This window comes from Rhineura floridana, chromosome 2 (genome assembly GCF_030035675.1).
Source record: "Rhineura floridana isolate rRhiFlo1 chromosome 2, rRhiFlo1.hap2, whole genome shotgun sequence".
Classification (NCBI taxonomy): Eukaryota; Metazoa; Chordata; class Lepidosauria; order Squamata; family Rhineuridae; genus Rhineura; species Rhineura floridana.
In genome coordinates, this window is record NC_084481.1 from 107,451,185 (window position 1) to 107,475,132 (window position 23,948).

The window sequence follows — 23,948 nt, forward strand, 5'->3', positions numbered from 1 at the left end:
TAGTTTTTGCTCAGTGGAAAATGATTTATTGTTTTTATTATTTTCACAGCGTATCTTTGCTACCAGGATTGGTTCATAACCTGGAGGTCTAGTAACTCTTGTTAGTAATGCTGGCTCAAGTCTTAGAAACACAAAAGATAAAATACATGGAAGGAATCTGGTCCCTGATCACTCCCCTTGCAGCCACCTAACCCTGTATGCTACTGCTTTTTGAGAATTGTACTAGCCACGATGAAAATGTACTACTGTGGATGCTGGATTTCCTTGTCATGGACTGCAGTATTACTACAATTCAGTGGTAATCTTACTCAGAGTAGACCTGTTGCAGTTAACAGACATGACTTAGGTTCATTCATTTCAATGGGCCTACTTTGAGTAGGACTTGGTTTAATACAAGCCATTGGTTCTTTCGTTTAGTTTGCACTTTCAGGCTTCTACCATCAGCCATAAAGACACGGAATGTGTTTTGCTTCAAAAACAAATGAAGCAAAACAAGCAAGAAGCTTGGGGAGATGCAGGGCAGCTGGCCCAAAACATTTTAGTGCCCGAGAAAAAGGACAAGATTCCCCCCCATTCCATGTACAAAAGCCAGCTGGACCGGCAGTCGAATATTACTTCAACAGTGATGATCAGACAACATCCTCTGCTGCTGCTAGCTGAGGGGGTGCATGGCATGCCACTTGGCACACACAGCTCTGTCTACCTTATTGCCAGTTCACCCCACCCTCAGCATCTGCCTCGCCCTGGGAAGATGGCAAAGGAAATTAATTGGAACAATCTAATTTCTGAGCCATGGACTGAGAACGCACAATAATAGTTAGAGCACATTGCAATATTGATTTACAGGGACAAACCATTGGTGGTGCACCATTAGGGTGGAGGTTTTTATGGAGGTAACCCCAAGCACACATTACAAATTTATACTTAAGCATTGTATATACTATCTGAAAGGCCTTTGGTTCATATGATCACTTAGAACACATTTTTGATACTACTAATTTAGGATTACAAATGCAGAAATATCTTGCAGACTTGAAATCTAAATACACCTCTTGATCTTTTGTATTGGTATGAAGTTACTCCATTTTCCTGAAAAAAGGGAGCAAGTGCATTCCTCTCCCCACCCCATTTCACTCATGTCTCAAATGCAGCTAGAATCGGTAGAAATTTAGAGACAGGTTGTCCAGCACAGCCCAGAACCAGCTAAGGGTGCCTCCAGACTGTTAGTGTTTTGCCAGAGAGATTGATGTTATTAGTGTAAACTTTAATCTACTTTATTTGTGCAAACATAAAGTGCTCTGTCATCCTAGCACAAATTCACTTGCAGAATGAACCCATGGTTAGCAAGAAAACAGCAAAAAAAATCAGAACAAATGCCCAATAAATAGGTTGTCTGGAGGAGTACTAATACACCCAATTTATTTCACATGCCAAAGTGTGCCCAAAGCCCTGAGCACAAGGTTCCCCCATAAAGCTTATCTTCTAATGCAGACTCCCCTCTCCAGATTGGGATAATGTAAATAGTAGCTACATGCGTCTTTAATGCTGGCTCTGTAGAGAACAGAACTGAAACTGAAAAGCAGAGCAAAGAGAAGTCCAAGGGGTGGAGTCTAATTCTAGCCCATAATTCAAAGTTCTAATATTTAACTCTTCAGGGGTCATGTTACTATACAGCTGTTTTTTTCAAAATCACTTAAGTAATTACAGTAGGGCCCCACTTTACGGCGTTCCGCTGATACGGCGGCTTTCACTTAGGGGAAATTCCCCGTTTTAAAGCCGATTTTGCGCTTTTGCGGCATTTCCGCTCTGCGCGACCCATTATAATCAATGGGTTCCGCTTTACTGTGATTTCTGCTTTACGGCAGGGGCCTGGTCCCTAACCCGCCGTATAAGCGGGGCCCTACTGTATAGGGTGATTATGATAATGAAAAATCCACCCTCTTTCAGGGAAAGTCTGAGTAAGCAGACTTTAGGGGGATCTTCCAGATGAGGCTTTGGTTGTGCACTCACTATGCCTTATTCACTGAAATTTTCAGAGGGTCCTATTCTCAAATTGCTCCTGTTCTTAAAACAAACTATCATTATTTAAATGGAGATTGTCAAAAATTAAAAGGACAGTTTTTCAAAAAGGAAGGGAGAAGCACAGTTCTGGGGGGGGGCAGTGCACCCATTTGGCCTACCCTGGCTACAGGCCTGCCCATCAAGCTGTTACTTGGTATGGGAGAGAAGCTGCTTTTAGCTCCAATGGAAGCTTCCCTCCTATGCCAAGTACCATCTTTGGGTGGTGGTTGGATGGAGTCTTTGTGACTGTAGTGCCACAGTCAGAGTCTTTATCAGGCCCTGCCATGGCTGCTATTTCAAGTTCTAAAAACAAGCAAATGATGTGTTTAATGTAACCTGCCATTTGGCTCATCTCAGTGACTCCTCATGCATGTGGGAACTTCAACAAACACATTGGCTTCTCCATCATCTTCAGTGCTGAGGCAGCTTTTCATGCCATTACTGTCCTTAAAATGTTCATAGTGACATTTTCCATCCCCAACCTTTTGTCATGTTTTGGTTATTTTATATAATGGAATGTTTCCTCCCCACAAAACAGTTGCATGATGGGTTACTTTTCTTTTCCATCCTGAGAGTGCAACTTCAATAAAATTGCTTCTAGTGCGTCCATTTTCAAAAGATTGCTTGACAGCACATTGTGATTATCAATTTAATGTTTCACAGAAGAGCTGTCATTTTGCTTTCTTTCACCCTTGGGTGCCTCATCTTTATCCAACTTCTTCAGATATTTATTTCATTCAGATGATGGGATAAAACTGATCTAGAATGCCTGTTCACTGGGGAAAAATGGTGTCTCAAGAATATGCAGCGTTTCTCCGCTCCCACTATTTTCTATATACATTATTGTAATACATTGGTCGTCTAATACTGTATATAAAACAATAAATCATAATTGCTGTATATTTTCTCCTTTGCTTTTATACTGTATATACTCGTGCAAGTATTATCAGTGGTCCATGGTGATATAAACACTCCCACAAAGTTTACTTTACTTTATAAATATTCTTATATATAAACAAATCAACTCATAAAAATATGGTTGTGTACAACAAACAATGCTAGCATGTTGAATAAAATCATAACTGTCAAAATAACTGTACATAAGCTATATTTACATGTGTATATGTAACTACTTATCTTAACCAAAGATATACTGCCAGCAAGTTTGGTTCTGAACAGTGGCTCTATGGGAGACCACCTGAAAACTCTGTCTGCTGCTCTAAGTTCCATCCAGGAGGGAAAAATATGAGATATAACTAAATAATTATAGTCATTTATTAGATAGACAGAAGATGGACAGAAGGGTACAAAAAGATGGTGAAAACTGCTGAGCAGTAAATTAGATCTAAAAGAACAAATACAGTTAAATACATGTAAAGCTGTTATAGGACAGTCCTATCCCGAAACCTATTTGCAGGTTTTTCACAGCTTCTGCAGTTGAAAAGGCCAGCAGAGCTGTCTGAAGCAAAGAGTGTTGGGGAGTACTTGGAAGAGGAACAGAAAGAGAAAGAAAAATACTGCAGGTGAATCACCGGCTACAAGGTGGTGCCGATGTGAGAGATTTGGATTCTGGGACCACGGGTTACGCTTCCTGGAAGATGGACTGCTGGCAAATGATGGGTTGCACCTCACAAGGACCGGGAAGAATGTGTTTGGCCACAGCATGGAGAACTTCATCAGGTGTCCTGCCCAGAGCCCGAGGCAAGAGATGGAGGCGAGGCTTGGTTCAGTTCTCTTTTTATTAGTGTGATGGTTACATCCAAAGCAGTGTGCTTCATAAACCTGTCTACTCTAGCTCACTACTTTCCCTAGCTAAGCTACCTAAGCAGTCTCTGCAGCATGTGGGGAGAGTTGACTCAGCACTAGAGTCTGGGTGGGCACCTGCTTAAGTAGGGAAAGTCTTCGTCCATAGACGGCTCCTCCGAAGTACTACCCTCTCAAGGTCCCTCTTCTCGTGCCGTCTTGCGTGGGGTGAGCCTCCGATGGCCCATCAGACAGCAGGGCTTCACTAGGTGATGGCTTGACTTCAGGGAGTGGGAAGCTGATTGGCGGGAAAGCGTTTGAAGTGCCAGGTGGGGATTCCTGTGGGGGTGGGGGTGGGGTGTGGGAGGGGTCGCTTCCCAATGGCTCAGGCAAGGAACTTGCAGGCAGCACGGGAACCACCTCGATGGGGGGGCTGGCTGGGGAAGTCTGCGGGTTGACTGCTCCCCCTTCCTTCAATGCTCCCAGGGACCTCGTCCTCATCTGACTCCTCTCCCAGAACTAGCTCCTCTTGCACCTTGTTTGCAACATCAGGAGAGCTTTAAACTGAATCCTAAGGGGGAGGGAGATGTAAACTTGGCGGTAACAACTAACAAAGGCTTATGCACAGTAAGAGGTACTGAGAGAACTCTAATGAGGCCCAGTAATGGTTTTCATAAAAATGTAGGATGGAAGCAAGATAGTAAATCAGATGGTCTTCGATGCCTGTATATAATGCCCAGAACATGGGAAACAAACAGGGTTAACTTGAACTCTTAATACAGGAGAGTATAACTGAAACTTGGTGGGATGAATACAGCAATTGAAGGATACAACTTTTTCAAAAAGAACAGAAGGTATAGAAAGGGAGGTGGAGTCGTGCTCTATGTTAAAAATATATATCCCTGCACAGAAATACAGGAGGATGAGTTTGGTAGCTCCACTGAGAGTATCTGGATTAAAATTAATGGGGCAAGGAATAAAAGGAATATGGTGGTTGGAGTCTACTACCGACCACCCAATCAAGGAGAAGACGAGGATGAAACTTTTGTCAAGCAAATTGCCAATGTTTTGAGAAGGCATGATGTACTAGTAATGGGGGACTTCAATTGCCCTAATATCTGTTGGGAGACAAATTCTGCCAAACATGGACCCTCCAAGAAATTTCTGACTTGTGTTGGAGATAACTTTCTCCTCCAGAAAGTGGAGGAAGCAACCAGAGGATCAGCTATCCTGGACTTGATTCTAACCAATAGAGATGACTTGGTGGATGAAGTGGTGGTTATGGGAACTCTGCAGGAAAGCGACCACGCTAAACCTGAGTACTTTATTTTAAAGGAAGCAAAAGCTGAGAGTAGCCATATCTGTACCTTGGACTTCAGAAAAGCAGATTTTAATAAACTCAGTACAGTGATAAGTAAGGTTCCATGGTAAGTGATCCTAATGAGAAAAGGAGTCCAAGATGGGTGGGAGGTTCTTAAAAGGAAATTCTAAAAGCACAATTACAAGCAATTCCAACAAGGAAAAAAGGTGGAAGACAGCAGAAGAAGCCAATGAGGCTTCACGAAAAGCTTAGAGATGACCTGAAAACAAAAAAGGACCCATACAAGAAGTGGAAGGAAGCCAGTCCACAAAGGAAGAGTACAGACAGGTAGCATGGAATTGCAGGGATGGCGTCAGGGAGGCTAAAGCTGAGACTGAGGTGAGGTTAGCGAGGGATGCTCAAAGCAACAAAAAAGCTTTCTTCAGGTACATCCATAGTAAAAGATAGAGAAAAGAAATGGTGGCACAGCTACTCAATGAGGACAGCAAAATGATAACGGATGACAAAGAAAAGGCAGAAGTGCTCAATTCCTACTTTGGGTCAGACTTCTCCCAAAAGAGGGTCTGGGAAACATGAAGTGGAAGGGGCAAGATTGGAACTTGAGATTGACAGACAAACGGTCAAGGAATACCTAATCACTTGAACAAGTTCAAATGAGCAGGGCCCAATGAACTGCATCCTAGAGTATTGAAGGAACTGACTGAAGAATTCTCGGAACCACTGTCTATTATCATTGCAAAATCGTGGAAGATGGTTGAAGTGGCAGATGACAGGGCAGAGGGCTAATGTTGTCCCTATCTTCAAAAAGGGTAAAAAGGAGGAACCTTGGAACTACAGATCAGTCAGGTTGACATCAACCGCTGGGAAAATTCTGGAGCAGATTATAAAGCTGTCACTTTGTAAGCACCTTGAAAACGGTGCAGTGATTATTAGAAGCCCACATGGATTTGTCAAGGACAAATTCTGCCAGACTAATATTATTTTTTTATCTAACATTTTTTTAATATTATTGTTTTTAACCTCCCTGGTAGACTGTGGGAATCCAGTGGATATAATATATCTCAACTTCAGCAAAGCTTTTGACAAAGTGCCCTATGATATTCTGATTAGCAAGCTAGCTAAATGTGGGCCGAATGGAACAACTATCAGGTGGATCCACAGTTGGCTACAGAACTGTACTCAAAGAGTGCCTATCAATCAGGGCTGGCACCAGGGGGCAGCCAGGTTGGGCCCTTGCTAAGGGCCCTAATGGCCTCCTCCTTAGGGTGGGAGGGTAGCACTCCCATTCTGCAGTCCATGGCAGTGGCAGCTGCTGACCCTTTTGCGGATCGCAGAGAGGGAGCTCCCAGACTCCCCCCCCCCATACAGTCACTGTGGGCTTCAGTAAACCCACATGCATGTCCCACCTACCACTCTCATCCCTGTGAATGCCGTGTGCACAACTGCCATCAACCAAGATGGTGGCAGAAGCTTCCATAAGGGAATGATGCTCCCCCCACCATCTTGATTGATGGTAGGCATGCGCAAGCAGCACACATATGCCTACCATCAACTGAGATGGCGGCAGAGGCTCCCCTAGGGGGCTGATGCCTCTGCCACCATCTTGGTTAATAGCAGGCATGCAGGTACAGCATGCATGTCATTCACGGGGTGATAAAGGTAGGTGGGACACACGGGTGGGTTTATTACCCCACACTGCTTGTATAGAGGAGTTGGGCTATGGAGTTATGGGCCCAGGGCAGGCTGGTGCCGGTCCTGCTATCAATGGTTCCTTCTCAGACTGGGGGGAGGTAAGGAATGGGGTACCGCAGGGCTTGGTCTGGGCTTAGTGCTCTTCAACATTTTTATTAATGACTTGGATGAGGAGGTGCAGGGAATGCTTATCAAATTTGCAGATGAGCCAAAATGGGGAGGGATAGCTAATGCCCTGTAAGCCAGTAACAAAATTCAAAGTGATCTTGATAGGCTGGAGCAATAGAATGAAATTGAACAGAGATAAGTGCAAAGTTCTACACCTAGGAAAAAGAAACCAAATGCACATTTATAAGATGGGGATAACTTCGCTCAGCAATACTACATGAAGGAGCTTGGGATTGTTGTTGATCACAAGCTGAATATGAGCCAGCAGTGCAATGTGGCTGCAAAAAAACGCAAACACTATTTTAGGCTGCGTTAACGGAAGCATAGTTTCCAAATTGTGTGCAGTATTAATTTCCCTCTGTTTGGCAATGGTTAGGCCTCATCTTGAGTTTTGTTTCCATTTCTGGACACTGCAGTTTAAGAAGGATGCAGACAGACTGAACAGGTTCAGAGGAGGGCATTAAGGATGATCAAGGGACTGGAAACAGAGCCCTATAAGGAGAGACTGAAAGAACTGGGCATGTTTAGCCTGGAGAAGAGAAGACTGAGGGGAGATATGATAGCACTCCTCAGAACTTGAAAGACTGTCACACAGAGGAGGGCCAGGATCTCTTCTCAATCGTTCCAGAATGCAGGACATGGAATAATGGGCTCAAGTTTCAGGAAGCTAGATTTTGACTGAACATTAGGAAAAACTTCCTAACTGTTAGAGCAGTACAACAATGGAAGCAATTACCTAGGGAGCTGGTGGGCTCTCCAACACTGGAGGCATTCATGAGTCAGCAGGATAGCCACATGTTGAGTATGCTATAATTTGGATTCCTGCATTGAGCAGGGGTTTGGACTATACAGTAGGGCCCCACTTTGTGGCGCTCCGCTTTGCAGCGTTCCACTGATACAGTGGTTGTCAATTGCATAAAGGCCCCACTCCTACGGTGCTTGTTCCACTTTTATGGCATTTTTTGGGTGTCGGGTGCCATTTTAGACAATGTTAGTCAATATGTTCCGCTTTACAGCAGATTTCGCTTTACGGCGGCGGTCCAGAACAGAACCTGTCGTATGAGCAGGGTCGTACTTTATGGCCTTATAGGTCCCTTCCAGTTCTCTTCTATGATTCTATGATATCCTTAGAGAGAAAGATCAGTGGTGAAAAGGAGGGGGGGCTCCATTCATCAGACAAAACTGTTTCTAAGATGTGGATCATTTGAAGGTGAGGTGGGTACTCATCCTGAAAGCTTGGACATCTTGAAAACTCTACAGCGAGACATAGAAAAAAGCTTTCCTGGGGAGAATGCTTTAGTGATAAGCAGCTAGAAGCTGGGGCACTCTTGTGGAGCTTTGCATTCCTCATGGGAACATGATTGCCACCATGGCACAGAGGACTCTGAGAGAGACCAAAAACAAGCCTTAATTTGCAGTCTACACAGATGATGGTGTGTTCATTGGATTATGCCATATTTGTTATGATTCCATTCATTGAGCCTTACTCCTCTTAAAGAATCAGGTTCACAGTTTGGGGTGCTCTTAGATTCAGCTTTAGCCTTGGATGGTACTAGATGAAGTTGGTGTGCCAACTGCAGCCTCTCCTGGGCATAGATTGTTGTGACCCAGGTTGGGGGGCATTGAAGCTCCAGACATTAAGGACTGTGGAAATGAGCAGGGGAGGGGACAAGCAGCAGGGATAGATCACGGAGTGCGCAAAGCCCAGTCACTGACACCTCAACTCCTCCCGATCCTGCCCCCCCGAAGTGCAACCAGAACTGTCAGAGGCTGTCCCTTTGAAGACTGCTATGATGGAAACACCTCCCCCACCTGCGCCCACACTGGAAGCACCGCCTGTTGCACCTGACGTTTCCCAGCTGGGTGCCCCACAGGTTCCCACGGTCGAGCAAGTGAGAGAGAGAGAATCTGAGTGCCAACCCCTTTCACCCCATGTGTGCAGGAGACAGATGCAGGAGATTCAACAGGCTTTAAGGAGGAACCAATGGCTTAGTGAGAAAGCCAAGCCTTCTTAAGGGGGCATGGAGGGGGTTTGTTGCTGATTCAATGTCATAGCACTTTGGAGTCAAGCTTAGTCAGAGTTAGTCAGGGCAAAGTTCCTAAAAAGTGTAGTTAGGATAATGAGGCGTACTGCTTTTGATGTAACTTTAATAAAAAGAGAAAAAATCACAGCCGTGTCTGGATCTCTCAACTTCGGATAGGACATAGATAGCTTGGCCATGGTTTTCTTGCTCCAGTAATATCCTGTTTGGAGTAATGTAATGTGCTGTGCTTGGGGCTGCCCAGGAAACCTTCATTTGTTCAAACTCTAGCATCTTGATCACTGACTGGGTCTGGACAGGCAGAACATAACTTGCCAGTTCTAAAGCACATACTGGCTCCTGGTCAGTTTCTGAGTACAGTTCAAAATGCAGGCCTTTATCCTTTTGAAGCTCTACATGCTTCAGGGCTTGGGTTGCTTCAGGATTGCCATCTTGAACCTAGATCTTCCCTGGCAGTTCTTCTCTGGGTTCTCATGCCTTCGGAGGTGAGACGGGTGATTGCTGGGGAACAAAGCCTTTTCAGTTGATGCGCCATGGCTCTAGAATCCTCTCCCAGTGTTTTAATACCAGATTAAGACCTTTTTATTTGCTCAGGCTTCTTACATGTTCTGCTCTGTTATTATTAATCTCTATTTTTAATATTGAATACATTTCGGCTCTGTTGCTATTTATTGTTTTATTTATTTGTTCACTATGGGCTGTACCTAGGGTTGCAGAGTCACCTTAATCTCCGGACTCTCAGGTTTCATTTTTTAAAAAAAGTTTCTAGGTGTTCTGGTGCAAGTGATATGCACCAAAACATCAGGCCCCCCCAAACTTCTGTTAGAAGTCGGCTGCTCTAATCCCTGCCCTTTCAGGTTTTTAGCCAATAAATGAAGTCAGGGTTGTGATTGACAAGAGATTTGCTGACCTCCAGGCAAGAGCTAGAACCCATTGCAAATCTTGAAAACAGTTTCCTTTTCTGTTTGTCTGCACGTTATTATTATTATTGTTGTTGTTGTTTATTTATTTTATTTGTATCCCGCCCTTCCTCCCAGCAGGAGCCCATCAGAAGTTGAGTGAATGTATAATATTGTTATGGGTCTGGGGTTGAGATGGATGATTTCTGTGAGTCCCCTTCCAGCTTCTGATTTGGAACCCTGTACCTGGAGGTGAGAAACCCACTCTGCTGGCCAGATGAGTCCCCTTTGTTAGTGTAATAGAGTGGCTAGGTAAGTTAATGGGTCTGTCAAGTGCCCATTAACTGGTGAATGAGCCAAGGAGATTCTATTGTTATTGAAACTCTTCAGGAGAGCCTCCCTCCTATAGCCAAAGAGAGGTTTGAGTTTTGAGTCTGCGGGAAGACTGGGAGCTGGAGACAAGCAGAGAGGCTAGCTCTCTGCACCATGGCTTTGGGGTGCTTTGTGTAAGCCTGATGGAAAAGCAAGATATTGGACTGATGATGCTTTGAATCCCTCTATCTTTAGCTCAGGTTGGAATGTGTGTAAATAAATAAACTATATTTCATAAAGACACCACAGACTCCACTGAGCTTCTTCCCAAGGAAACCAAACATCTGTGTAAGTGCAGGGACCCCTGGAGATCTCTCACTGCTCAGAGATTGGGGTGGTGTGCAGCACTATGTTATACTTTTCTAATTATAAGGAGTCAAACAAGTTTAAATTTTACTGGGCTGTTGCAGTAGGTAGTTTATTTGTCTAATTCATAGCCTGTTTTGAATACCCACTTTTCCCATTACCCACTTTTCTGGGTGTAAAGCTGCATTGCAAATCTAACATATTTGGGAGTAAACTCCATTGAATTTAGTAGGGCTTATTTGTGAGTAGACATGGTTAGGATTGTGCTGTAAATCAATGGGACTTTTGAGTGAACATAGTGAAGAATTGTATGGTGTAAATCTTTCTCTCTTCCTCCAATCCTTTTTTTAAAAAAGTAACTAGGCAGGGCTTTTTAGAATTATTATTAGAATTAGGATTTATTTCCTGCCCTCACCCAAAGGTCAATGGTTGTATTTGGTATGAAACTAATACTGATTTTTTTTAAAGTTCTGCAATGACCAACTAGTTTTGACAATAAACTATTATATAGGGTGTATGTATTTTTACATCTCCAGTGTGTGTGTATATGGAATCTTTCCAACAACCCTGTGAGGTAGGGTTGGAAACCAATGCAGCTTACAACAAGAAATAAATCCATTTAAAATCCAATAACCATAAAACAAGTATAAAACAGTTGCAAAATACCTTAGAGTGGCAAGATTCTGAATTTTGGGCTGGGTGAGTGAAGTTCCTTATCATTTGAGGTTGCAGTCCTGTGCATGCTTCCCTTTTTGAGTACATTGGGACTGAGTAAACATGCTTAGGATTGCACTATAAATATCTTTACAGGTTGTGTAAATAATAGACATATTTGACATGCCTACTTATATAAATATTTCTTCATAATATGTCTCAATATATATATCAAATGCGGTGGGTTCACAGCGTCTAGCAACTAATTAACGGATAAGGCCAGACCTTAAATCTGCCAGGCAGGAGAAACCAGGGGGCCAGCCAGCGTGTTTACCATTTGGGAAGCACCAAAGGAAGAGGCAGAGACGTCCTTAAGGGAGTCCAAATGTCCAGAAACCAAGAGATCCGATCAGGCAGGGCAGGGTTCAAGGCACGGGTTTAACAGGAGAGCTGGAGTAATGTCTGCAGCAAGGCTTGACATTGACTCTAGCAATAATTCTCCCTTTGCTTCCAGTCTTTTATGCTTGGCGTGCGAGGCCAGGTGCTTACAATCAGCCAGGGTTCTTGCGAGCTCTTCTGCTCCTTAGTCGAGCTGATTGCCTTTGTTGCTGCAACGGCATCTTCTCTCTTCTGGGGAAGGGGCAGCCTCCTGGTCGCTTCCCGACTCTGACAGGTGGGCTCCCTCAGGAGCTTGCCCCTGGTCTGGTGAAGGATCTTGAGCTGTTTCCCTGCTTGTCCCCTCTGCTGGATCTGTGGTCTCCCATTCCTCTTCCTCCTTGGATGAGTCCTCTGAGGGGGGCATGACAATGTATCTGATTTCACGCTATGGTTGTACATTATTATTTCCTCTGCATTTTAAGTATGTCCTTCTTCCTTGGGGTGGTCATGGTCCTCCTCCATTGTTTTCACCCTGAGGAGCAGATTAGGCTGAGAGATGGTGAGTGGCCCATGGTCACCAAGTAAACTTTGTAGCTGATTTCCATTTTAAAAATTAATTAAAATGAATTACATGCAGGCAAAGTTTATTAAGTAGATCCACACAATGCATTTAAAGCACATCCGACTCACATTGAAAGCACATGAATTCCCCTAAAGAATCCTGGGGGGTGTAGTTTCTCCCTCACAGTTATAGTTCCAGCGACCTTAACAAACTACAGTTCCCATGATTCTGTGGTGGGATTAATGTGCTTCAAAGTGTGTTGAATGTGCTTTAAAAGAATGGTGTGGATCTGCCCTAGGTATTATGTGGCACCTGTAACATGGAACGCACACCTTGAACTTGGCCTGGTAGCAAATTGGCAACCAGTGCAGATTTCAGAGCAGAGGTATTATGTGCTGATAGGGTCTCTCACATATCAGCAATCATGCCACAGCATTCTGCACTCACTGCAGTCCCCGGATCAGGTTGTGGTGCATGGGGATATCTGTGACCTTGGCTGACTGCCTGCCCAGATTTTTTTTAGTTTTGGTTAGGAACCCTGACTGGTTGCGAGATGCTGAGTTTTCTGCCTTACTCATAGGATTCTTGTTGTGGTTGGTAGGTATTGCATTTAGGGGATCACACTGTCTTTTGTTTTTCTTTTCTATTTGCATTTCATTTACCTCTGACCTCACTCCCTTACATCCATAGAAGCAACAACAGTGGTTCCATGTGGTCAGCACAACCCCCTTAAACCCACTGATGATACACCTTGTTTGCATGATGGTTTGTTTCTTGCCCAATAGTGGTAAAAGAAAGTTCATATACTGGGAAGTGTGGCTTCAATGGTTGTTCCCAAGCTACTGCCTGTGAAGGTAGACCAAACCATGTGTGTTTTCTCTCTGTCAATTATTACTCACTGCAACTGGGTTGGCTGTCAAAGTGAGTTTATAGCAGCCCACAAGATAGGCAGGAAAGGGTAGAAAATCTTAACTCTTGCTCATTTCTCCAACCTCTCTCTGCAGTCAAGGGCCAACTCTGTAAAAAGGTTTGGAGCAGCCACATTACAAGGCAGGCTTTGATATAGATATCTGTGCACAGGATCCCTAGGCAGTAATACAACCAATTCTAAAGAAGCCCTCCTTGGATCCCCAAGATCTGAACAACTTTTGCCCAGTCTCAAATCTGCCATTCCTGGGCAAGGTGGTTGAGCGGGTGGTGGCGAAGCAGTTGCAAGTGCATTTGGAGGAAGCGGATTATCTGGATCCATTTCAATCAGGCTTCATACCTGGACATGGGACTGAAACGGCCTTGGTCACCTTGGTGGATGATATGAGGAGGGCGTTGGATAGGGGCAAATGTACCTTCCTTGTCCTTCTGGATCTCTCAGTGGCTTTTGATACTGTTGACCACGGTATCCTTCTGGACCGCCTGAAGAGGTTAGGCATAGGGGGCACTGTATTGCAGTGATTCCGTTCCTTCCTCTCTGGTAGGTACCAGAGAGTGGCATTGGGAGATGAGGTTTTGGATCCTTGGCCTCTCACTTGTTGGGTGCCACAGGGCTCCATCCTCTCCCTGATGCTGTTCAACATCTATATAAAGCCGCTGGGGGCTATCATCAGAAGATTTGGGCTGCAGTGTCACCAGTATGCGGATGACACGCAGCTCTATCTCTCATTCAAATCTTCACCAAGGTTGGCTGTAGAAACCCTATCCAAGTGCCTGGAGTCGGTGAGTGGCTGGATGGGAAGGAATAAGCTGAAGCTGAACCCTGACAAAACCGAGGTACTGTTTGTGGGAGACAAGGGAAGGTTGGGGGATGTTGACCTGGTAATCAGTGGGGTACAATTGCCCCTGAAAGACCAGGTCCGCAGCCTGGGGGTCATTCTTGACTCCCAGCTGTCCATGGAGGCTCAGGTCTTGGCTGTGAGCCAGGTGGCACTGTATCAACTCCATCTGATACGGAGGCTGTGCCCCTACCTTCCCAACCATCTGTTCCCATCTGTGGTACATGCCCTGGTCTACTCTCGCCTAGACTACTGTAATGCGCTCAACATGGGGTTACCCTTGATAACAGTCCGGAAGCTGCAACTGGTACAGAATGCGGCAGCTTGCCTGATTAAAGGCAGCCGCCGGCGAGATCACGTCACTCCAGTGCAGAAGGAGTTGCACTGGTTACCGGTTGTTTTCTGGGCCCAATTCAAGGTGTTGGTTCTGACCTTTAAAACCCTATACAGTTTCGGCCCAGTCTATCTGAAGGAGCGCCTCCAACATCATCAGGGATGCCGCTCAACAAGATCACCCTCAAAAGGCCTTCTCTCTATCCCACCAGTTAAAACAGCTAGACTGGTGAGGACTAGGAAGAGGGCTTTTTCAATTTTGGCCCCCACTTTGTGGAATTTCCTCCCAAATTATCTCCGCCATGCCCCCTCTATGATGAGCTTCCGCCGGGCCTTGAAAGCCTGGCTCTTCAGGTAGGCTTTTGGGGTGGGTTAGGTTTTATTATTATTGTTGAGATTTTTAATGTTTTAATGTATTTTTATGTTTTTATTTTGTACGTCGCCCAGAGTGGCTGGGCAGCCAGCCAGATGGGCGACTAATAAATTTAATAAATAAATAAATAAATAAATAGTCAAGCATTACCAACAGCACAATCCTAACCATATCTACTCAGAAATGAGTCCTGTTGAGTTCTATGGGGCCTAGTCCCTTAGTAAGTGTGTTTAGAATTGCAGCCTTCAGGGGCATCCATCTTTACTCCTGAGTGCTCCCATCTAACATTGCCACAACTCTAGGCTGTCTTCCTACAATGGCCTTCTGGTGAGTGGCCTAGCCTGAGGGCACTTAAACCCTTCTTGCCAGAAGCAAGCAGGCTAGATTAAATATTCCCTACCTGGGCTCTCTAAACAGGTAAGAAGGAATTATCCTGTCACTTCAGCTGGACCTGGAAACGCCCTCATTTAGCTAAGATTTCTATCTTAATTTCCAGTCAGAGATTTTTTGTTTGTTTGAGTCATATGCTCCAAGTAACTCTGGTTGATGCTTAACATATCATGCATAATGACACCACTAGGGCCCCACCCTGTGACATCGCTAGGGCCCCACCCTGTGACATCGCTAGGACCCCACCCCGTGACATAATTAGGGCCCACCTTTGAAATCTCAGGGGTTGGGATGCTTCTGACTTTGCAAACCTAGGTGTACCCAGTGAAGTAATCCCATTTGTGCAAAGTCTTCCTCTTGCGCAGTGGAACTCCCCTCCCTTTCCTCTCCCCCTGTGCCCCCACACATCTTCCTTAAATCTACTCCGGAGAGTTGGGAGAACCCCCAGAACAGATTGGAATGGGTTGGAGAGCAGAGAGGGAGGGGAAGTTCTGTTGTGCAAGCAGAAGTCCTTGAGTGAACTGGACAACTTGGTTGGATTCAACCCAATGTCTTTAAAGCGTGTAAGACACTCTAGTAATCACTCTGAGGACTGAAAAACTGAGTACCAAGTACCCTAAATAAATAACATAAATAAAACTGTGTGTTTGACAATCTGCTCCTCTCAGTGCAATTTTGCAGCTCGTAGAACTTAAGTTCACAAAGAAACATAAAATGCCAGAAAATGTCCATACAGTGTTTTGCTCAGGATGCATGTACAGTGGTTTGAAGGATTGTGTACTTGGCATTCTCAAAGGTCATCCTTTCAGAGTAAGATGGGTAATTACCCAACTGAGCACTCTGTTTTAATGACATCTAAAATAATAAAAAAGGCTTTCTTCAAAAGCAGTATGAGGGCCTGGTGAGCAGATAAGTCAGACTGTGGGTTTTGCAGGAGATTTCAAGTATAATGTGTTGATCTCAATCTCACTTTTACACTAAGTGTGAAATTCTAATCCATATAGCTAGTGGTTGTTTTAGATCACTTGAGTTTTAACATAAGGTTGCCCACCTCTTTCAGCGGGGAAAAATGGCATATCTGCATATTCTTTTCTATATATGCACATTTTACCAATAGTGGGCACAGAGCTAGAGCTTTAAAAAGTCATTCCTGATTTTTTTTTTTTTTAGAATAAGGAAGAACAATAAGGCCAGTTTAGTATTTGTTAAAAATCAAAACCCTTGACAGTAGGAGGACCCTGTTCTTTTGTGCACTAACAGGATAACGTTGATCTAGTTGGGCAATAATATTCCATCAGAGATGAGACTGCTATCCTTTTAAGAAGCTGAGAAGCATCCAGCAGATGGTGCTTTTCCTACAGCATCATTATGATGAGAGGAGCTGCACCTGTGACTTTTCTCTTCCTCAGACCTCTTAGGACACATGCCCAGCTTCATTTGGAAGATGTTCACCTTAATTTTCAGCTATTAACTTTCAGGTATATGTACTTTTAAAAGGAGGATAATAGGCAAGCATTTGAGAAGTCTGAGCATCCATACACCAATTAATACACTTCTATGCCTACTTTTACAAGATGCTTTTAAACTGTGGCTGTGTTTTTTATATATACCACATTTACATAATGGCCTGTAGTATACCTGTTTTAAAATGTCAACATTTTGTGTTCTAAGAAAATCTAAACCATCTAAATTTTAGTGTGTGTGAGAGGCCAAGATCTTCACAGGTTACTGGTTTCTCTGTGGTAAACACTGGCCAAAACTACTGCTTGCTAAGTTGTAATCTGATCCTACGGACAAGGAAACATTAATCCATTGCACCCTTCTGATTAAATAGCCACAGTTCTAGGGCCTGTCACTTGAATGACACAATATTATTATTATTATTATTATTATTATTATTATTATTATTATTATTATTATTATTATTATTATTACAACATTTATATGCTCTAAGCCAGCCTTTCCCAACCAGATGTTGTTGGACCACAACTCCCATCAGCCTCAGCCAGCATTGCCAATGGTCAGGAAGATGGGAGTTGTGGTCCAACAACATCTGGTGGCACACTGGTTGGGAAAGGCTGCTCTAAGCAGTTACCAAAAACATTAAAGTTATTGATAAAACAGCTGAAAACAATTAATTTAAAACATTTTTAAAACAATTAAAAAAGCAACGGAAAAAGGATTAAGGTTGCAATCCTTGCCTGGGAATAAGACCCATTGAACCCAATGGAGCATGCTTACTCCTGAGTAGACATGTATTGGATTGCCGTCTAAAACACATAGTCTGGATAGGCTTGTCTAAACAAAAAAGGTTGTAAGCAGGTGCCTATCATCATCATCATCATCATTATTATTAAAAGCTACAGTCTAATAATACAAGGCCTTTGAGTGATTGCAATCCCATACTCTCTTATCTGGGAATGAGTCCCTTTGAAATGCAGTGGGACTTACTTCAGAATAGATACATATAGGATTGTGTTGTGAATCAGTGAAAGATGATTTAACGTCAGAGGGTAATGGAGTAGTGGATATTCAAAGTAGGGTAATTAACCAGAAGCCAAATTTATTGTTGATGATTAGATATATTCTGCATAAAGATTGTTGATGCTAGGTCAGTGCTTTTTCTCTCTCCTTGTATTATTAAGAATTAATAAATTATTAAGGATTATTTATTAAATTTATATCCCACCCTTCCTCCCAGTAGGAGCCCAGGGCGACAAGCAAAAAGAGTAAAAACACTAACGCATTTTAAAAACAGATTTTAAAATATATTAAAACAAAACATTTTATTTATTTATTTAATTGTTTTATATCCCGCCCTTCCTCCCAGCAGGAGCCCAGGGCGGCAAAACATCTTTAAAAACATATTAAAACATCTTTTAAAAAATCTTTTGTTTAAAACAAAAGCTTTAAAAACATCTTAAAAAGCAATTCCAACACAGACTCAGACTAGGATAATGTCTCTACTTAAAAGGCTTGTTGAAAGAGTAAGGTCTTCAGTAGGCACTGAAAAGATAACAGAGATGGCACCTGTCTGATACTTAAGGGGAGGGAATTCCAAAGGGTAGGTGCCACTGCACTAAAGGTCCGCTTCCTATGTTGTGAGGAACAGACCTCCTGATAAGATGGTATCTGCAGGAGGCCCTCATCTGCAGAGCATAGTGATCGACTGGGTACATGAGGGATAAAACAATCTTTCAGGTATCCTGGTATCAAGCTATATAGGACTTTGTTTCAAAACCAGAACCTTGACCTTAGCCTGGTAGCTAATGAACAGCCAGTGCAATTCCTCCAGCAGCGGGGTGACATGTTGGTGATAGTCTGCCCCAGTGAGCAGTCGTGCTGCTGCATTTTGCACCAGTTGCAGCTTCCGGGCCAACCTCAAGGGTAGCCCCACATAGAGCACATTACAGTAATACAGCCTGGAGGGTGCTAGTGCATGGACAACAGCGGTCAGGCTATTGAGTCCAGAAACGGCCGCAGCTGTCTTACCAGCTGAAGCTGGTAAAAGGCACTCCTAGCCACTGAGGTCTCCTGGGCCTCTAGTGACAAAGATGGATCCAGGATCACCTCAGACTACGAACCTGTTCTTTCATAGTGAGTATGACACCATCCAAAGTAGGCAACTGATCAGTTATCCAAACTCGGGAACCACCAATCCACAGCACCTCCATCTTGCTAGGATTCAGATTCAGTTTACTGGCCCTCATCCAGCCCACCACCGAACACAGGCACTGATCCAAGGCTTGCACGGCTTCTATAGATTCAGATGTTACAGAGAAATAGAGCTGGGTATTATCAGCATACTGCTGACTCCTTGCCCCAAATTTCGCCTTTGGCCCCATAGTGCAGAAGGGGGTGGAGTGCAGAGCCTTATCTGATCTATCATATGTTCTAATTCCACTGTTGGAGGCACTCTATCTCTGAGCGCTAGTTGCTGGGACTCAAAAGTGGAGGGAGTGCTTTTGTGCTCATGTCTTGCTTATGGGCTTCCTGTATGCATCTGGTTGGCTGTTGTGAGAATAGGATGCTGGGCTAGATGGGCCTTTGGCCTTATCCAGATCTTTAGTCATGTTTGTAACCTCAGAGATAAATTTGGGCATACTGAGTTGTTTGAGGGTTTGAGATGCACATATTTATTTATCAGTAGAAACTGATAAATCAATATTGTAGTATCGTTTCTGCTATCGTTTTCTGTGGAATAAAGGTCTGGTGTGGATGTGGCCTGGGACAGCTTTGGTTTAAACTTGGGTGGGAGGCTACATGTGCATGCTGTAGAATAAAATGGTGGGGGGAAAGCTGAAAAGCAATAATAGTGTTCACAATGTTTTCCTTTTGGAAAAGAAATGGGCTTCCCCTCTGCCCAGTGCCTGCCGACCTACCCAATCTCCTCCCCTCCTCCTACCTTCCTTGCCCCTCCCCCGGGTCAGTGTTGGACTATGACCTGGGAGACCAGGGTTCAAATCCCCACACAGCCATGAAGCTCACTGGGTGACCTGTGGCCAGTCACTGCCTCTCAGCCTCAGAGGAAGGCAATGGTAAAACCACCGCTGAGTACAGTTTACCATGAAAACCCTATTCATAGGGTCACCATAAGTCGGGATCAACTTGAAGGCAGTCCATTTCCAAACATCATTGCACAGAAATAAATCCCATTGAACTCAAAAAGTATGCAAATCATCAAACCCACCCTCCCTTCTGCTCCCTCCTATCCCCCCTCTTGCCCCTTCCCCCCTTCCATTGCCCCTCCCTCCCTTTCCTCCTGCCCTTCCAATCCCCTCCTTCCCCTTCCTCCTCCCCATGGTCAGTTTTCCCGTCTTAAGCATGATTGCGTGGGAGTAAATACCATTGAACTCTATAAGCAGGCAAATGATCAAACCTGCCCTGCCCTCCCCCTTCCTTTGTCCCCCTCCAATCCACTCCTTCCCCTTCTTTCCCTTCCCTCTCCCCCTCTTCCTCCCCCATGGTCAGTTTTACCTGTCCTAACCACGATTGCATAGGAGTAAATCCCCTTGAACTCAATAAGCATGCAAATGATCAGACCTGCCTTTGCGCTCCTTCCCCTCTCCTCTTCTTTCTTCCTCCTCTCCCCTCTTCCTTCTTCCTCCTCCCCTGCCCACTGCTGCCCTCCCTCCCTCCCCCCGGCCAGTTTTACCTATCCTAAGCATGATTGCGTGGGAGTAAATCCCACTGAACTCAATAAACATGCAAATTATCAAACCTGTCCTTCTCCCATCCTCCTCCTCCCCTCTGCCCTTCCTCCCCTCCCTCCTCCTCCCCCTCCTCCCCTCCCCATGCCCTGTGGTCAGTTTCACCTATCTTTAGCATGATTGCGGAGGAGTAAATCCCACTGAACTCAATAAGGATGGAAATGATCAATCCATTCTCAGCAAACTTGCACAGGATCCCATTTCTTACCTCCCAGATTAAAACGCAGGGAAATTCACTTATAGGCAAAAAATCTTCTGGTTTCAGAATGTACCTATAGCCCACAAATATTTCTATCAAACTTTGAAAAGCAGGGATATTGGGCAGCTATAGTGAATGCACTAGGGGAACAGGAGACCTGACCTCCTCTCTGAGATAGTGTACTGCCCGACAAATTTGTCAAAATGCAAACACAGTTTGGGTTGGTCTTTCACAGTCCAATCCACTTCCTGTGTAGCTTGGAAGAATTTGGTAACCTGTGTCTCTGAGCATATGGTGAGCGGTGGCAACACCTGCGGTCAGCCCAAAGAATAGAAAAAAGACTTGTGCTGTGCTGATCTTGTTTTAGCAGGGAGGAAGCAACATTATTAAGACAGGTGATATAGTTTAGATGGTCACTTTAAATATGTCTCATTTACTTTGCAATTTTAGTGACGTTTCCAATAGGAAATCATTTTCTTTTGATTCTGTTTCTGTGAATATGTGAAGTACAGCAACACTTTGCAAAATTTACACTAAAAAAACTCCAAACATAATTGTGGAATAATGGCACTGACTATTCTGCAGAATAGTCTCCAGTGGACCTCAGGAGTGTCTCAATTTGCACAAGATAAAACAGTGGGAGGTGAAATATATTATAGCAAAATGCTAGGTGTGCTCTGTTTTTAATTGACCGTGCCCACGTTGCCTTAAATGAAGTGGTTTAAACATAGCAGGCTGAAAACACACATCCTCTTTTTTCCAACAGCTAGAGTCATTGCTGAAGTAGCAACATATTGTAACCCATCTGAGTTTACATCAAACTGCAGTTTCAGATTCAACTGTTAATGCACCCAAAATAGAAATAGAAAATAACCTCCAATTTGAAACATGAAAGGCTGACTTCACCATCATATGACACTGAACAATGAAAAAGGCTTTGAAATTAATAAAAATAAATTTGACACAGATTTCTAGGATGAATAATGAAGGAAATAAAATTTTCTAAATTAGATTCTCTGTAGAAACATTAGTGACACAGGAAAGAAGCAAAATAAGAACACCAACAAACATACAAAAATATAATTCTCCATCTTTGGAGATGGCAGGTATTGCCACCACTCACCATATGCTCAGAGGCACATGTTACCAAATTCGTCCAAGCTACACAGGAGGCGTATTGGACTGTGAAAGACCAACCCAAATGGTGTTTGCATTTTGACCAATTTGTAGGGCAGTACAATATCTCAGAGAGGAGGTGAGGTCTCCTGCTTCCCTGGTGCATTCACCATAGCTGCCCAATTTCCCTGCTTTTTAAAGTTTGATAGAAATATCTGTGAGCTATAGATATGTTCTTAAACCTCAAAGTTTTTTGCCTATTAGTGAATTGTCTTTTCTAGTGAATCATGTCTTCTGATTATACAGTAGGGCCCCGCTCATACAGCGGGTTACGTTCCGGACCCCCGCTGTAAAGCGAAAACCGCTGTAAAGCGGATCCCATTGACTTACATTGACCAAAATGGCGCCCAGCGGCAGAAAACTGCTGTAAAAGCGGAACAAGCGCTGTAAAGCGAGGCCTTTCTACAATTCACAACCGCTGTATTAGCGGAACGCTGTAAAGCAAAGCGCTGTAAAGCAGGGCCCTACCGTTTGTGCAAAGTATGATAACCTCCTTTCATTGTAGCTTCTAGTGATAGTTCTGGTTTAATTTGTGCTATCACCCAATTATTTCTCTTTTTCGCAGCCCATGGTATGCGCAAAGCTCTCCTCCAACACCACCTTTCAAAGGAGTTGATTTTTCTTTTATCTGCTTTTTTCACTGTCCAACTTTCACATCCATAAATAGAGGTCGGGAATACCATGGTCTGAATGATCCTGACTTTAGTGTTCAGTGATACATCTTTGCATCTGAGAACCTTTTATAGTTCTCTCATAGCGGCCCTCCCCAGTCCTAGCCTTCTTCTAATTTCTTGACTGTTGTCTTCATCTTGGTTAATGGGAGTGCCAAGGTATTGATAATCCTTGACAAGTTCAATGTCCTCGTCAACTTTAAAGTTACATAACTTTTAGTCTTCATGACGTTTAGCTGCTTTTGTGCTTTCCTCTTTAACTTTTCTCAGCATTTGTTTTAAATCATTGCTGGTTTCTGCTAGTAGTATGGTATTGTCTGCATATCTTAAATTATTGATATTTCTCCCTCCAATTTTCACATCTCCTTCATCTTGGTCCAATCCTGATTTCTGTATGATATGTTCTGCGTATAGATTAAACAGATAGAGTGATAAAATACACCTCTGTCTCACACCCTTGGTTCCCAATCGGTTTCTCCATATTTGTCCTTACAGTAGCCTCTTGTGCAGAGTATAGGTTGCACATCAGGACAATCAGATGTTGTGGCATCCCCATTTCTTTTAAAGCATTCCATAGTTTTTCATGATCTACACAATCAAAGGTTTTGCTGTAACCCAGGGTGATGTTCTTCTGAAATTCCTTGGTCCATCTCTGGTACCTCTTCCCTTTCTAAATCCAGCTTGGAAGTCTGGCTTCTCGCTCCATATATAATAAGAGCCTTTGTTGTAGAATCGTGAGCTTTACTTGCATGGGATATTAAGGCAATAATTCGATAATAACTGCATTCCCTGGGATCTCCTTTCTTTGGAATTGGGATGTATATTGAACGCTTCCAGTCTGTGGGCCATTGTTTTATTTTCCATATTTGTTGACAGATTTTTGTCAAACTTTGGACAGATTCATTCTCAGTTGATTGTAGCAATTCAATTGGTATGCCATCTATTCCTGGTGATTTGTTTCTTCCAAGTATTTTAAAAGCAGCTTTCACCTCACAGTCTAAAATTTCTGGTTCTTCATCATATGGTTCCTCTGTGAATGAATTTGTCATCCTGGCATCTCTTTTATAGAGTTCTTCGGTGTATTGCTTCCATCTTCCTTTTATTTCATCTCATTCAGTCAGTGTGTTCCCCTGTTGATTATTCAACATCTCTACTCTTGGTTTAAATTTCCCTTTAATTTCTCTAATCTATTGGAATTGGGCTGTTGTTCTACTCTTTTTGTTGTCCTCTTCTATTTCTATACAAGAACCATTGTAATAGTTCTCTTTGTCCCTACGTACTAGGTGCTGTATTGTTGCATTTAGGGTTCTGACCGTGTTTCTGTCTCCTTTTGCTTTTGCTTTCCTTCTCTCTAACCCTTTTAAGAGTTTCTTCAGTCATCCATTGAGGTCTTTCCCTCTTTTTAACTAGAGGTATTGTCTTTTTATTCTTCCCTGATAATGTCTCTGACTTCATTCCATAGTTCTTCTGGTTCTCTGTCAACTAAGTTTAAAGCCTCAAATCTGTTCCTTATTTGATCGTTATATTCTTCTGGGATGTTATTTAAACTGTATTTTGGCATTATGATTGCTTTGTTCTTCTTCAGCTGTACTCTGATTTTCGATATGACCAGTTCATGATCTGTACCACACT

The 23,948-nt window shown here is 43.5% G+C and overlaps 1 protein-coding gene across 6 annotated transcripts in view; it reads left to right on the top strand.

Moving 5' to 3' along the window:
* TSPAN4 (tetraspanin 4) overlaps positions 1-23,948 on the top strand; it is a 937,220-nt gene that overhangs the window by 119,289 nt on the left and 793,983 nt on the right. Inside the window, exon 1 of one of the 6 annotated variants that reach the window (XM_061610070.1) lies at positions 16,519-16,538. The exons of the other annotated variants lie outside the window; for them this stretch is intronic. The gene's annotated coding sequence lies outside the window, so the exon portion shown is untranslated. Of the gene's footprint in view, positions 1-16,518; positions 16,539-23,948 lie in introns of those variants that run through there. 6 annotated transcript variants of the gene reach the window in all.